Source organism: Phacochoerus africanus, chromosome 2 (assembly GCF_016906955.1).
Source record: "Phacochoerus africanus isolate WHEZ1 chromosome 2, ROS_Pafr_v1, whole genome shotgun sequence".
Classification (NCBI taxonomy): Eukaryota; Metazoa; Chordata; class Mammalia; order Artiodactyla; family Suidae; genus Phacochoerus; species Phacochoerus africanus.
The window spans coordinates 44,619,062-44,635,924 of NC_062545.1; the positions used below are offsets into that span (position 1 = coordinate 44,619,062).

At 39.7% G+C, this 16,863-nt stretch overlaps 1 long non-coding RNA gene across 1 annotated transcript in view; it reads left to right on the top strand.

The window, feature by feature from the left end:
* LOC125115593 (uncharacterized) overlaps nt 1-15,631 on the top strand; it is a 111,132-nt gene extending 95,501 nt beyond the window's left edge. Inside the window, exon 4 of the long non-coding RNA XR_007132138.1 lies at nt 15,202-15,631. This is a non-coding gene — a long non-coding RNA (uncharacterized LOC125115593). The remainder of the gene's footprint in view (nt 1-15,201) is intronic.
* Nucleotides 15,632-16,863: the final 1,232 nt, after the last annotated feature.

A 16,863-nucleotide genomic window follows, 5' to 3' on the forward strand; every position in this document is an offset into this window, starting at 1 on the left:
TGGGATTGAAATATATACTAAGCTCATGTGAGCATATCTGGAGGACATTCATTGAGAGATGGAGCTGGCAGAGGGGGACGAAGTCACCCAAAGAGAAGAAAGCTTCAGGGAATAGCAGCTTGGTTCAGGAACAGTGGTCAGCACTGGAAGGGAGCTGTAACCCCAGCCAGCCCCATGGCTTTCATCGGAGTGCTTTCTGACCCTCTGGCCTACTCCTGTGCCTTCACGCATGCTTTCTGGGGTAATGAGGATGCTGGGGGGAGGTGGTGGCGGAGAAGGATTGGGGGTGGCAGAATAAGAGCGTAAGAACTCTAGAATCTCTGTAGGAGGCATAGGTTGAAACAAGAGCGGGAGCATCTGTGGTGTTACGGATAGGGAATGACATTTTGGTGCCAGGAAAAAACATTCAAACACTGATAATGGTAATATGTGGAAGAGATTTTTCTACACTTACCCAACCCTGATCCTTAGCTCATTTCTAATTCCACTCCAAGAGGCTCAGAGATGATATATGAAGCTGTCTCTCTTTTGTATCATAAACTTGTATGGATGTATTATATTTGTACAGAAAAGTGCACTCTTTATAAACGGACAGCGTAGTGAATTTTCACAAAGTGGATACCATATGGAAACCAAGAGGCAAAACTTAAATGCATCTGAGAAGCCCCCTCACTTTTCCACCTCACTATCTTGACTTCTAATGGCATATATTAGTGAAAGATATGCAGTTTTTGTATTTTAATAAAATTGGTCCAAATACCAATGAAAGTCTTTAACTGCAAGCCTTTTAATCTTTTTTTTTAATGGGCAATAAAAGTTTTCAGTAACAAAGTTACTTAGTGATGGAATCATTTCCAAATGTTCCTTTAGAAGAATGAATTTCTTTGAAAAAGTGTATATTTTCTCCCTCATCTCCCTCCTAGGAAATTCATTTCTGAGTTTCTGACTAAGGAAATCTGGGGTGGGTCCCTAGAATTTATATTTCCAGCAGGGTCCCAGGTGAACTGATATAGCTGGTTCACCTTGAGAGCCTTAAGAACTGCTACTTGAAGGTAAGAGCTAATGGGAGAAAGATGAATAGGTTTGCAAGACTCCAGGCTGGAAGCCAGAATTTATTTTAGCTGATGGGTAAGGAGTCACCTCGCCCTTTCTGGGTGAGGAATATGGAGGCCTTCCTAGCCAAAGGTTGCCACTTTTGGCAGGCTCTTTTAGATGTTTAAAGTGTCTACGAGCGGTGCCATCGTCACACTTCCCGTTGAGACTGACAGAGACATCACATCTGTACATCTTGTGAAGTTGTTTAGAGGATCTCTTTTATTCACCATCTCCTAGGTGCAGCTGATAATAAGTTTATGCTGAATTGTTATGTTGTTCTTACATTATATTGGAGAGATATATAATTTATTTAAAAATGTTATTTTTAATATATGTAACATGGCCTATTTTTCCTTATTTATTCCTGTTTCTAAAATCACTTCCTGTTTATGCTGTAAACTCACTGGGAGACATGACTTCATTCATGACTTAATTCATTTATTATGCTTGAATTTTAAAAACTATACTGCTATAACTACTCTCAGTATTCTAGAGCTCTTATTGTTTAATTTTTCTAAGCGCTCATTTCCTTCAGAGAAAATGTATTTGTTTAAGTACTACAGGGCTCTATATATGTTTATGATACATCCACATTGATGATACAAATTGTGTATCTGTAATTACAGGGATCAGGTGTCTGAAGTGTAACATCAGTATTGATGAAAGAGTTAAACAATGTTAAGATTGTCTGTATACCACATCTAATATTTGGGCTCACTCAGAACAAGGGTCAACCTCATTTATCCTAACTTTGTCAGCTCATTGATTTGCCATCTAGAAAATGCAGTCTCTCAAATGTCACCCAAAGATGTCTCATTGAAAATGAGCTATGAGCAATTAGAACTTGATCTTGAAAACAATTTTTCCCCTAAATGATAGGATTATAGGCAAAAAAAAAACCCTACGTGGAACACTGTAATCGCTGCTGCAAATATTCTGTCAGTCATGATGCGTGTGAGGTATTACTCCAGCCATGAAATTCTACAAATTGTCTGCAGCTGTTCCTCCTGTTTTTACCTGGCATTACTAGAAACAATAGTGGGCACTGGGAACTAAAGTCTAACTGATGTCCTAAAAGGGTTAAACGCTGCTGTCTCAACATCTGCTAGGATCATCTCATGCTAGATTGTATTCCTGGCCCCAATTCTTTACTCTTCCTGGTACTGACACCCTTTGCCATGTATCTTTCAATGTTTTCTAACTCTTGGCTTTGGGTTTAATGCATTCCTTGTCTAGGCTAACAGAATGGGAAGTGATAGTGAGCCAGTTCTAAACCTAGGTCTCAAAAGGTCTTATATGTTTCTTCTGTCCACTTGTACCTTCCATCACCATGAGAAGAACCTATGTAGATTAGTCTGTGGATCCCAGTATTAGAATAAGAGACATGGACCAGAGTTGCCCTGGCCAAGTTGTACCGGCCAAACCCAGCTTAAAGCAGAGCTGCCATTCAATCCTTAGGTACATGAGCAAGCTGAGCCTAGATCAGTTGATCACTATCTCTGCCACCCCTTGACCTGTAGGTGTATGAGCAAGCTTCACTGCAATCAGCAGAGTCATCAACTGAGCCAAGCCTTGATCAGCCAATCTCTGGCCAAACCACAGATTTCACAAGCTATTATAGATGATTGTTGTTTTAAGCCTTTGAATCTTGAGGTGGTTTGTTATGCAGCTATAGCTAATTGGTATATTTTCTGATAAAAGAAGTAAAAATCGATTATGTGGAGAACTGAAAGCAACATATCATAGAAATTATGTGTAAAAGATACTTTAGTAGTAAAAGGAATGGGATTTCAAGAAAGGAAGAAAATAAAATATTTAGAGAGGCCACTTTCAAATATACTAGGATGATCCGAAGGTAAGATAAGATTAGACATTTCATTGAACAAAAACATATAGTAGAGAGTAAATGCACAGTGGATGGTAAAAAAAAAAAAAATGCTGCCTGAAAAAAAAAAATGCTGCCTGAAGAATTCTGGAAAATACTCAGGCTTCGCATTTAAATGATCAAACTAATTTCTGGAAAAAAGAACTACTTGAGGAGCCAGAAGGCAAAAATGTTGAAAAATTTCCTCAAATAATAACTCATTTATTAAACTCAATGACTGCTAATTTCTAGGCATGAGATGTTCATAAAATGGTTATGATTGAAGGCATTTTGGTCAGATAAAATAAAACTTAACTTTAAATCCATGGCATTTAAACGAATTTGTATGAGATTCTGGTAAAGCTTTTGAGACAACATAAATCCTTAGAAATGTCCAAGCTTTTGTTTGTTTTTGTTTGATGTGGATAACGTGAAGGAAAACATGAGCTAATTAAATCCATATGACCAGGGAGTTCCCACTGTGGCTCAGTGGAAAAAAACCTGAGTAATATCCATGAGGATGCAGGTTCAATCCCTGGTCTTGCTCAGTGGGTTAAGGATCCAGTGTTGCCTTGAGCTGTGGTGTAGACTGGCAGTTACAGCTCTGATTTTAACCCTAGCCTTGGAACCTCCATATGCCGCAGGTGCAGCACTAAAAAGAGGAAAAAAAAAAAGACCAAAATAACATATTTTTGTAGTCAATTCTTAATTTGCAGTGTCCTTTAACATATTACTTACAACAATATTGTTGAGGTCATTATTATCCTTATTTTACAGTGCAAGTAACTGAGGCTAAACGAACTGAAGTGTTTTGGGTCCAGCTACTTCTGGTTCTGATTTCAGGTGGTGACGGGCACATCAGCATTGCTCTTTTTAACATACATGTAGAAGACAAAGTTTGAGGCAGTTCTTCAATGTGAATTATAGCAGTTTGGATGGAAGTTTCAACATTCTACATAATGTGAGAGAATTCTTTAAGCCCTTGAAATAAGATACATTGGAAATGTTTAAGATTCCTGGGAAAATATTCAATACATACTATTCTGAGAGAGCTAAAAGTTTGTCATATACTTAGAGTGCTATCGTGAATAGATACTCAGCTTTAAATTGTTTGGTTTTGGTACTTAGGCACATGCTGTCTTTTTCAGTGTATTTTATGGATGTGTCTTACCTATCCATGTGATTATTTCACTCATATATTCTCCATATTTCTTGGATGGAGCCATACATTCTCCTGGGGTCTTTCACTAATGTTAGTTTTCTTTTCTTTTTCTTTTCTCCCCCCAGAAATTATTTTAAATAAGGATGCCTGGCCCTTAGCAGGTGAAAAATATATATTTGTTAAATCAATATCCATAAGAGGCCACTTGCTGCCAGTACTAATTGTGAATCCATATGTTAAAAATAGACTGCCATTGTGCCAAGTGCCTCACATATGTTACTTCAATTATAACAACATTAATTACCAAACAGCACGAATTCTTTTTTTTTTTGTCTTTTTTTGCCTTTTCTAGGGCTGCTTCCGTGGCATATGGAGGTTCTCAGGCTAGGGGTCGAATCGGAGCTGTAGCCACCGGCCTATGCCAGAGCCACAGCAACGCGGGATCCGAGCCGTGTCTGCAACCTTCACCACAGCTGACGGCAACGCCGGATCCTTAACCCACTGAGCAAGGCCAGGGATTGAACCTGCAACCTCGTGGTTCCCAGTCAGATTCGTTAACCACTGCACCACAACAGGAACTCCAGACAGCAGGCATTCTTTCCCCTATTTGCAGATGAGGAAAATGAGGCTCAGGGAGAATAAGTAATTTGTCCAAATTCACACAGCTGGTAAGTCGCCAAAGCTAGATTCATACACAGGTTTGTAAGGCCAGAAACCTAAATGTGTTTATCTCAAACACCTTTTTTCAACAAATCAACGCATCTGAGTTGTTTCCTTATCATCTCTGTAAAAGTGAAGAAAATAAGGAGCTGTAAAATGCATTTTTGAAAGTGTTCCTTTATGCTTAACCTGAAGCAGACCTTGCAGGTGGGCCCCAGAGATTTTAGGTCTCAGTCCAAGCTCATGGCTTTTCCTAGCATCTTTTTTTTTTTTTTGGACATTTTAGGGCCTCATCTACAGGCTATGGAAGTTCCCAGGCTAGGGGGCGAATCGGAGCCACAACTGCTGGCCTCTGCCACAGCCACAGCAACATAGGATCGGAGCGGCATCTGCTACCTACACTGCAGCTCACAGCAACACTGGCTCCTTAAGCCACTGAACAAGGCCAGGAATCGAACTGGAATCTTCATGGATACTAGTCCGATTCATTTCTACTGCACCACAACAGGAACTCTCTTTCCCACCATCTTTTACTCTTTATGTTTGTGAGCTGACACTTCTTGATGATTGTTCACAAACATACATTCTGATGAAACTCAGAGCTTTCTGAAATACTTGCTTGTCTGTGGCTCTTTAGGGGTTTTCCAATAGCTGAGTGCTCTAGACTACGCTACCTCCCTTCACTTCCCTGTTGGCATGACTTCTTCCAGATTCAGCCCAGTCTGTGAGATGGTGTACTGGGTATGACCAGAGAGAGAGACAATGGGGGAACCAAATTTCAGAGGACTTTCCAACAAAAATCAAGATGGTGGGGATGGTTGCACACTGAGATTGGACCTAAAATATTTGATAATCTCCATCTATTTTAGAGACCTCTTCCTTGAGCTTCTGAACCTTTGTCTTTCCAAAAGAGTATCTCCTGCGATGTAGCTGATGGGGCAAGCAGGAAATGACTGGGGCCTTGGTGATGTGAAGCCCGAAGTAATATACAGATTGATGATTGCTTAGATTCTTGCAAAAACAGCCTACAACTATCCTTTAAACTTCTACTAAGACTATTTCCCACTTGTTACAAAGAGCCAGATAAATAGGAACTAAGTTTAGTATGAAACCACCAAACAAAAATCGACAAGAAAATGCAGTGTCCATGTTTCTATACCTACATTGGAACCACCTAACAAGCCAATAATAATAATTTCCCAAAGTTGCCTTTGGCAGGTCTAGCCCTGTTGCCTTAAGCATGTTTCCCTCTTGATGTCATGCTGTCTCCTCTTTGGCATTTTACTAGATCTTGTGGGTTTCTGCCAAGGGCACCAGACAAGCTTTCTGTCAGGAGTTTTTCCAGGCTAGGAGCCAAAAAAGTGGGTTGGGGTTGTCCAGAACCTCCTTAACTGTTCTTTTCAGCCTGATCAGTTATAATAGAGGTGAGAGGGTACAGGACACAATGGCTTAAGTCATCTAGTGGTTTGCTGACTCTTTATAAATAGACAATATATAGGAATCTTTAAGAAAATGGTGGGTTTTTAATGACAGCATGCAGAGTATGACTAGGAGGAAGATTTTAAGAATTGGTAATGGGAAATACCTTCCAATCTGATCTTTCTTCACCAAAAGAAGGAAAATCTAGTTTTGCCGGTGGGAAAGCTCCAATTGCAACCAGTAATCAGCCTGATATTTGAGTCTCTATGTTCACTGTGGTTTTTGCATGGTGTGAAGTCGGCTGGGCATGCATTGTAACACAGATATCCCACTGGAGCTCTCAGACCCAAGATGGAAAGTTGAGCTGCCTATCAGTAAGCAATACTTTTAAAATCCTGGAGACTTTTCATCATGACGTCATTTGGTTTCAGAGCTCAGATTGCTTCCTAGCTGATATTCTTTCCATCCAGAGTTACAACGTGCACCTTGTGGCGCTTTGGAAATGCCTTGAGACTTTCACTCTATTTTTACTTATAAATAGACTTCACTACCATATAAATCAATTTAAGATTAAATCTCCTCATATTAGTATCCAAAATATTACCATAAATTGGAATGTGAAATAAGCTGTGATGAGACCAAACTCAGCTGACACAAAAAATATCAACCAGCTAACATACTGATTCAGTTTATTCAATTAAAGTAACTACCCACTTGGCTGGGTCAATATTTATTTTTGCAATTCCTTTTCATCTAACTCGTGTTAATTTGTTTAGATTTCCATTTTGTATCGTTTCTTTTAGGGAGATCAGAAGATCATTATCCATTGCATCCTGGGATTATTTAATTTGAATTTTGAATTGCCTATTTATCTATAGGATACCTGAAATTAGTAGTTTCAATTGCAAAGCACAGTTGAGAAACATACAAACAGCCTCAGACTAAAACACTGCAACTATTTTTTTCATGGATTGCTTAAATCCTGTTATATTCAACTGTGTAGAGACAAACAGAGAGTGCCTTTAGCAAGATGAGCCATTGCTTTATTTTTAAAGCTCGCTTATGTCAACGCTTTCTATCCATGGCTAGGTTAGCCACCATTATTCAGGGGTGAGATCAGAGTCCTTTTCTTTCCTAGAGCTGCTTGCCATTTTCTCAACACCTGCCTTGCAAGTGACAGCTCTGTGGGTGTCCTCATAAATTACAAATCATGTGCCTTGGTCCTGATGCCTTGGGACAGGCACAAAGTTAGAAACTGTCCTGTAACTTTAGAACTGTAGCTGCAGGATGGGACAGCTGAGTAGAGAACAGAGATGCACATCAGCAGGGGTTCTGTTAAGACATTATCAGGCCCCCTGCCTGATGCTGGTGGACAATTTGTGCAATTTCTCCTGGAGACAGAGTAGAAGTTGTGAAATGGAAAGTGATAGACAGTGGGCAGAGGGAATGGAAGGATGCCTCTAAAATGGAAGGTTGTTTTCCTTTATAGGGTAGTATCAAGGACTGTGATCATGTGGTAAAAATATACTCCAATTCAGCATCCTAACTTTGTTTAAAAACTTACTGGATTTGCTAAGACTGGCAGTGACTTTCTAATATCTGAATGGAATAAGGATTTTAATTTCCTCCTCGAAACCTTTTCCTCCCATAGATTCCATAATAAAAATTTGCAGTAAACATAAGAGCAGCCAAAAATGTAAGCATATATAATGAGTAACTTTCCTTCCACATAATCTATCCTAGATAAATTACATAACAGTTATGCTTATAAGAAAATGTGATGAATCAGTTAACTCTAGCTGTGTAACAAATCACCCCCAAAGCTTAGTGACTTAACACAACCACTTATTGTTTCCCATGGGTCCACAGTTCTGATGGTCAGTTAGTTCTGTTAGGTGAACTGCAATCAGCTGAACTTAATCAAGAATCTAGGCTCAGTAGCAGGTCCAATAGGCAGTATTGTTAATCTTGGCCAAATTCTTTCATAGAGCTAGAGCTTCAGCTAGCCAGCTGGGCAGATCTGACTCTATTCCACATATTTAAAACTGCCCTGAGCATATAATCATTGTGAAATCTTAGGAATATGAAGACAATAGAAAACGTGCAAAATCGTTATAAAGTCTCTGCTTATGTCAAGTTTGCTACTGACTAATTGGCTGAAACAAATCATATGGCAAATCCCACAGCCAGTGTGGGAGGAAGCTACAGTCTGGATACAAGAAGACATAGAAAATCAGAGTGAGGAGTTCCTGTTGTGGCAAAGTGGAAACAAATCCCACTAGTGTTCAAGAGGATGCGGGTTTGCTCAGTCAACCCCTGGTCTTGCTCAGTGGGTTAAGGATCCAGCATTGCTGTGAGTTGTGGTGTAGGCGGAAGACGCGGCTCAGATCCCATGTTGCTATGGCTGTGGTGTAGGCCGGCAACAGCTACAGCTCTGATTCAAACCCTAGCCTGGGACCTTCCACATACTGAGGGTGTGGCCCCAAAAAGCAAAAAAAAAAAAAAAAAAAATCGGAATGATACATGCCATTGGTCTTTCATGCATGGCAAGCAGCATAAATTTTCCATACGAAATGTTGATGTAATACAATGTTATGATTAGGGTTAATTTTTAATTGTTTTATTGTAGTCTGTCTCCTTGAAAATTAGTTATCCAAAATGGTTCAAAAATTAATTTTCAAGTGAAAAGAATGCCAAAATATCCACTATAGATAAAGAGATAAAAATTCTTTCCTCTAACCCTGAGAAACCTTTAGGGGAGGTAAACTTTGGACTGATCAAGAACTATGGAGTCAGTCTGAAAGACAGCCCCCCTACTGCCAACCTATCAGGGGTTATTCCTCTACCAAGAGCAAGTTTATAATATTAGGACCAAGACAAAAAGGTCATGACTTTGGAAAGTCCTTGGATGTATTACAACAGCAGATCCTGCTCTGCCTTTTTAAAGGAAGGAAAAGGTCTCTTTTTTTTCACCTGAAATATGTGTTTTCCAGGGATGGAAGATGCAGTTGACCCGCACCGATACCTAATAGTACATTCCTAGGATAAATTAGGCGCTTTGCTGATGCTACGCCTAGCAAGGAAAAAACTAATCAAGTTTCCTGACATATGGGTTTTACCAGGTGTCTAGTTTGGTCATGATGATATAGGATTTTCTCTTTTGCCCCCTGCTGGAGTGGAACTAAGGCTTAGGGCCACACAAGCAGGCATGCCCTGTGTTCTGATTTAGAAGCAAATTTCATCTTTTCCAAGACAAAGTTGTTCATGGCCTTGATGAGCTCCACCTGCCCTACTCTCCTAGTTTAGTAAAGGCAGTTCTGGGAAGTCTAGTGATCACTCTGTGTGTGTGTGTGTGTGTCTGTCTGTCTGTCTGTCTGCCTGTCTGTCTGTATGTATGTAATTATATAGCTCTCAGTGCTTCTCTCTCTGGGACCACACTGTCCTCAGAATCTGAAAGTTGGGTCACAGTTCAGTGCTCTCGATATGTGGACCAGCAGCATTAGAATCACCTGGAAACTTGTTCTAAGTGTGAATTCTGGAACCCTCACCCCATACCCGTTGAATCTGAAACCTGGATGGAGGAGGGGATCCAGCAATCTGTGGGAATTCTGATGCATGCTCAAGCTGGAAGTCATTCATTTGGAACTTCTATGGCTGGGCTCCCCAGTATGGTAGCCACTAGCCACACTTAGCTATTTACACTGAAACTGCTTTAAATAAAATGAAATTTAAATTCCAGTTTCTTAGCCACGTTAGCTATATTTCAAGTGCTTAACCACATGTGGCTAGAAGTGACCTTATTAGACGGCACAGATTTGGAGAATTTCATTCATCCTTGCAGGAAGTTCTGTTGCCCAGCTCTGTTCTGTAATAACTCTCTGGGACACTAGGTCCTTCAAGTACTCCTCTCCAGAGTGCTTGCCTTTACAATGGAGCAGGGCCTTGACTTGCATAAACTCAGAGATATTTTGTTATCTTGGATACTTTGAACATAACGAGGGCTTCCTTTTCTCTTTGAGTGTCTCCTCTTCGTCATCTGTCCATTGAGGTGAGAGGTGTAAGTCACGTCACCCACCAGTCACATCCCATTCACAAATGTTTTAATCGGCATGCTATATTTAGCAGTTGAATTAATCTCCACCATTAAAAATTGGGATTATTGTACATAAAAATTAAAAAATATTCATTTCCATCTAAAATCTTGGGGTACCTGGCCATCAGTATTCCTCCCTGCTGGACTGGGAAGCGGGTTCCCCTTTACTTGGGTGTGCATACTCCAGTTTGCCACAGGCCCCCTCTACCCACTTTCACTCATTTCTTTTCCCTACATCACACCCAATTTGAATTTGGATTGTCTGCTGCAGGCTTCCTGTCTTCTCTACCATAGTTCCTCATTCCAGGGGCTATTGGGATTCTCACAGTCTTAAAAAAACAGTCTCTGACAAGTCTTCTGATGACAGGATGCGATGCAATAAGTTTTTTAAGAGAACTTTTATCAGGCCACCTAAAGTAACAGAAAGAAACAGATGAGTAAACCAAGAGTGATACATTCACAGATGCCATCTCACTTCTGAGGCAGGATCCAGGACCATGAACTCCTGCTTGGCTCAAGGCCAGGCTCCCTGGGGTGCAGTGCAGACTCTGTAACACTTTTCCTGTGGCGCCTACCTCAGGAAGCAGGAACACTTTATAAAAACACTAGAGGAATCTTCTTAGGTCCACATAAATTTCATAGATTTTTTTTTTTTTTGTCTTCTCTAGGGCCGCTCCTGCGGCACATGGAGGTTCCCAGGCTAGGAGTCCAATTGGAGGTGTAGCCGCTGGCCTACGCCACAGCCGCAGCAATGTGGGATCCGAGCCGTGTTTGCAACCTATACCATAGCTCATGGCAACACTGGATCCTTCACCCACTGAGCGAGGCCAGGGATCGAACCCGCAGTCTCATGATTCTTAGTCGGATTTGTTAACCACTAGGCCACGACGGGAACTCCTAAATTTCATAGATTTATATTTCATAGATTTCAGCAGAGAAATCTGACTGAAATGTATATCATGCTAATGGAAATCTGTAATTAACAAGAGAGTGAAGCTGGGGTTTTATTTTTAAAAATTGAAGTATAACTGGTGTACAATATTATGTTAATTCCAGGTGCATGCAGTCAAATGCATTAGGAAATGATCACCACATCATGTCAAGTAACTGTCTATCACCAAACAAAATTATTACAAAAATTTTGGTCTTTTTCGGGTTGCACCCTTATCATGCCTATCATTGCAAATACTTTCTCCCATACAGTAGGTTGCCTTTTCATTTTGTTGGTGATTTCCTTCACAGTGCAAATGCCTTTCAATTGGTGTAGTGCTATTTGTTTATTTTTGCTTTGTTGCTCCTGCCTGAGTAAACAGATCCAGAAGAAAATACTACTAAGACTGATGCCAGGTGTACTGCCTATGTTTCTTCTAGGAGTTTTATGATTTCGGATATTAAAGTCCTTAATCCATTTTGATTTTATTTTTGTACATGGTGTAGGAAAATGGTCCAGTTTCCTTTTTTTTTTTTTTTTTGCATATAGCACTTTAGTTTTCACAACATCACTTATTCAAAAGGATGTCTTTTCCCCCTTATATATTCTTGTCTCCTTTGTGGAGATGGAGTGACACAAAGCATAGGTTTTTTTTCTGGGCTTTCTGTTCTGTACCATTGATCTATGTGTCTGTCTTTGAGCCAGTACCATCCTGTTTTGCTTACTGTGTCTTTGCAGTATAGTTTGAAATCAGGGAGTGTGATGCCTCCAGCTTTGTTCTTCTTTCCCAAGATTGCTTTAGACATTCAGGATTTTTGTGGCTTCATACAAATTTATGAATTATTTGTTTTAGTGTTATGAAAAAATGCCATTGGTATTTTGACAGGGATTGCACTGAATCTATAGACTGCCCTGAGTCAGTGTTGGAAGGCATTACTAAAGGTTGTGGATACATGGGTGTAAAGAATAAGGCAACCAATCCACTATAATTCTTAAGAATTCTTAATGTATCTTACACATTGAAATAAAGAGGAGATGGTGCTTTTCTCCAAAGGCACATTGTAAACTTAATCCAATTTTGTGAATCCTATTTAACCACTATTTTCCCTCTGCGGTAAAATTAAGATAAAAATAGTAACTGGGTAGGATTTCTGTGAGAACTAAGTGAAATAATATGCAGTCTTTTCATCCTATTTGACACTACGTCATCACCAACATTTATTTATTTATGGAGTTCCTGTTGTGACACAGTGGAAATGAATCCGACTAGGAACCATGAGGTTGTAGGTTCAACCCCAGGCCTTGCTCAGTAGGTTAAGGATCTGGCGTTGCCATGAACTGTGGTGTAGGTTGCAGACATACAGATGTGGCTCAGATCCTGTGTTGCTGTGGCTGTGGCATAGGCTGGCAGCTGTAGCTCCAATTCAGCCCCTTGCCTGGGAACCTCATGTGCTGCAAGTGTAACCCTAAAAATCAAAACAAACAAACAAACAAAAAACTGAAAAAAAAACCATTTATTTATTTCTTTATTCTGCCTTCCTTTCTCAGACGCCTATGGAAGCACCCTTAGTTTTTCACTGTTTAACTATTTTATATGAGGCTACTGAGAGATAGTCCAGTGGTAGAATAAATGTATTTCAGAGATGAATTAACTCTCTTAGACATACAGAGGTAGTGTCATCTTGAAATGCCTTAAAAGATTCTCATATTGTATAAGATCAGTGAAAAGCACAATTCATCATTATTGCATACCACCATCTTTGCCAGGAGTTGTGCACACGTACAGATTCCACGTACTTTGTTTTATGTGAAGATGTTGCTTAGTAACCTTGTATTAAGGGAGAGTGGACAAAAAAACTATCTCAGGCATTGCTAAGTCAGGTCAGCACCATTATATCCTGGTATGAAATTGGAAATTCTACTCAAGGTCAATGGACTCAATAACATTCTTTCTTGGTTCCACTCTTTTTCTCTGCAACGCATGGTTTAAACTAGAAACATTAACTACTAAGCAAGTCGGGTCGGGTATCTTACTGTTCTTTGGCATCTTGTGCTTGGGACACAATAAATGCTCGAAATGGGTGGATATTGATTGTTCAAAGGTTAGCAACTATTCTAGAAAGTCCAGATTAAAAAAAGATTTAATGTAAAAATTAAAGGGGAGGCTATGAGCCCTGTATTTGTTTATAAAAGATAATAGGAATCCATTCAGCATTTATTCCACTTTGTTAATAAATGATATTATTAATAAAAGTTTCATACATTCAATTCAATTAAATGAATATTTATTGAGTGTCTTTTGAGTGTCAGTTATTGTGCTAGCCCGAGGCAGGCCAGAACTCAGAGAGGCCCTCGTTGTGCAGGTCACTTAAAATCATCCGTAATGAAGGAGTGCAGTGACCGTGAATCAGAAAACCCCTGGTTCATGATTACTAAGTTGGGGCTCATGACTGTTTTGAGTCCTCTGTTCTGGTGTCAGTCTGCACCACAGTCTGGAATCAGCTAGGAATTCTTTTGCAATAGGAGAAAGTTGGTTGAGAAAAGTATATATGGCTTTGTTTCACAGTACTCTTGAATGACTGTGATTATCTATTGACTGGCCAAGATCAGGTGTCATTTCTACTCTTAAGCTGTTTTGTTGGGGTAGGAGATAGGATCTGGCCAAGATAGGACCCCTCCCCGCCTTTGTTCGGGATGGCAAATACCTGGACTCACTATTACACCAAGATGGCACGAAATGCAGATGGGTAACTTCTCAAATTAAAAAATAGAGGAGTGGGAGGATGTGGGAATGGATGCTAGCTGGATAAAATAGGACCTGTCTAGTTTCCAACCTTATGGCACCCAACTATCTCCATGGTTTTGTGATATCTATAACTCTCACAATATCATTCTCTCTTTCAACATTAGAGATTAAAAAAAAAAATCTAATCCCCCTTTTAGACCTTCTCAAATTTCGCTTTTTTTCCTTGATGACCCTACAGCTTTTCCAAAACAAAGTATGGAATTAGTTGTACACTGCCTTATGACACTCTGACAACGCTAGCTCACAGAGCCTGTATCTCACACGTCTTCAAAGCTCCAACAGCAGGAGGCCCCTTTCCACATCCCAGCGATCTCAAAGGCCTCCAGTCTTGGCTTCTAGAAGTTAGAACTTTGCCTTTGTCAATGAGAAGGGAGTCAGCCTGCCATGATAAGGGATCCTGAAAGTCTTCCCAGTACAGGGACATACATTTCCTACCTTCCCTTTAAAAGGATTTTTCTTTCCTATTTCCATGCTGTTCTACATTTCCTAATAGATTGGCAGAGATGTAGACTTGTTCACCTCCTCTAACTAGCTTGTTAGCCTCACTATGTTCAGATGTAAAATTTGCATGTACAAGAGTCACTATAAGGTACAAATCAGAAATCAACAGGAAGAGGGATTTTCCTTCAGAGGGTAAAATACTGGTGTCAGAAGTGGGTTCTCATAAAGGCAGACCCTGAGGCAAAGATGTGTGTACCAAATAGCTTATAACGCCAGTTGTGGTGGGTGGGGAAGTGAGGCAGGGAAAAGAAAGATGACCATGACAGGTATATTACTGAGCGGTTACTGGGCAGATGGGGCTCCGTACTCCTGGGACACTTCGGGAGATTGAAATCAAACTTCCTTATGTTATTCCTCCTGAACAGCAAGAAAGTTGGAGAATTTATGTTCCAATTCTCATTACTGGCTGAGGGCTCCTACCAGGAGTATCACCTCCGGCACTTCCAGCTGCCCTGTGCACTGGCTGAGAGAAAGCCTATACATAGCCAGCTGCAGGAGAATACTGTGAGCATGAACTGGGACCAGGAGAACTGGTGGGAGATGGGCTGAACACCCCTAGGATCTCCTACAAATGCAGAAGCTATCAGTGCATTTAAGTCAAATGAGATGGTTTTATCTGTTGAGTGCTTTAATTTGTAGAGAATAAACACACGCTTTTTTTTTTTTCTAGGATTACAGATGAAGCAAAAGTCTTCCTGTTAGGTGAAGTTTGTGAGTGTTTGTGCACATGTCTACAATGCATGTACACACGTTATGTTTTTGCGTGTCCTAAAGATTAAAGGTGGATTTTGAGTGCACCAGGAGAAACCTTAGAAAGAGTTGAGGTTCTGTGGTTTTAGGGGATTTTGTTGATTCCTTGAAAATGAAGTTACTAAATTAAGAAAGCTCTTGCATCACTAATGACTAGTGTCGTCCAGACTAACCTAACTCTACAAAGTTTAGAGAACTTGCTCATAGGTCAGCACCTACGGAGATTAGTACTCATATGCTAAGCTTCAAATGCTTTTCTTAGGTATCCTTTAAAAGCTTTGGAAAAATATGAACCCTAAGATACTTAGCACTTTAATTATATGTTTAAGTATTTAACAATGAATTTGAAATCTCATGTATTGATAATATCAACCTTTATCAACAAAACTGTCACAATCACAATTGAAATTCTTTTATTGATAACACTTTCACCCTCCCATCTTTTTGGGAAAAAAATATACAAATTGAAAAATACTGGAAAAAGTATTTCCTTCAAGATAAAATTTGTAATATTCCTCTCTATGCTTTTCATGGTATTTTGTTATAACTTCGTGATTTAAATAGCTTCTTTCATTCCCTTGGGATATTAATTGGTATTCTTGAAACTTTCCCTGATCCTTTCCTTTTTCTGCAAGGTAAATACTTCTTATTTGAAGTCTGTATAAAATAGAATCCTTTCTCCTGCCAAAGTGGAGAAGGAGATACCCAGATGTTTGATTGGCAGACAAAGGGACCAAGTCAAAATGCTACTAATACAAATATTCAACCAAATTCTCCAGTTTTCAACTCCACCCCTCACTTGCAATGCCTTCCTCAGTCCTTGGTGCTCCAGGCCCTGAACCTGTCTTGGGCTTGCTCTTCATCTACGTTTCACTCTTAGCACCTGACTTAGGCTCTCTCAGCTGTGCTAAGACAATGCCTACTTGTCCACTCCATTTTCCATCTATTAAATGTTATTGGCACCCCTTAAATAGTGTTGTATCTTTCTCCATATACAGATTAATTTACAAATCCCTTTTATTGCTCTATAGTTGGGTTTAAGGAAGGAATAGAGGTAGAATATGTAGATATAGCTATAAATAGAGTTATATAAGAGGCAGAGAAGAGCTTTGCTGTGGTGCTAAGCCAGGGACTCCACAGAGGTCTAAAATATACATCTAAGAGCTACTGGACCTCTTTAATTCCTATAATATAGTAGTCACAAGTATTTGGATGACTATATGCTCTCCTAGTATCATAACATATCATATCACACTTAATATCGTATGTCCAAATATTTGTGTCCACTAGGTCATGGGTTGAGTAGTCTCCTATTTTCTTACTAGGTAGACTAGCCAACAAAGGTATTAAAATTAAAAGAGGGGACTATTGATTATCCAGTACCTATGCTTGAAAAATAAATAATAAACCATGGTTTTAGCGAAATTTGAGTGAGCAGAGCAACTACACACACACATACACACACACACTCATGCACACACACATGCACACACCTTCACTATTTTTTTTTCTGAGAAGTAGGAATCTTTGTAGGCTCTGTGCTTTGCACAGGAAAGTTTAGTCTGTAAAAATAGAAATTATT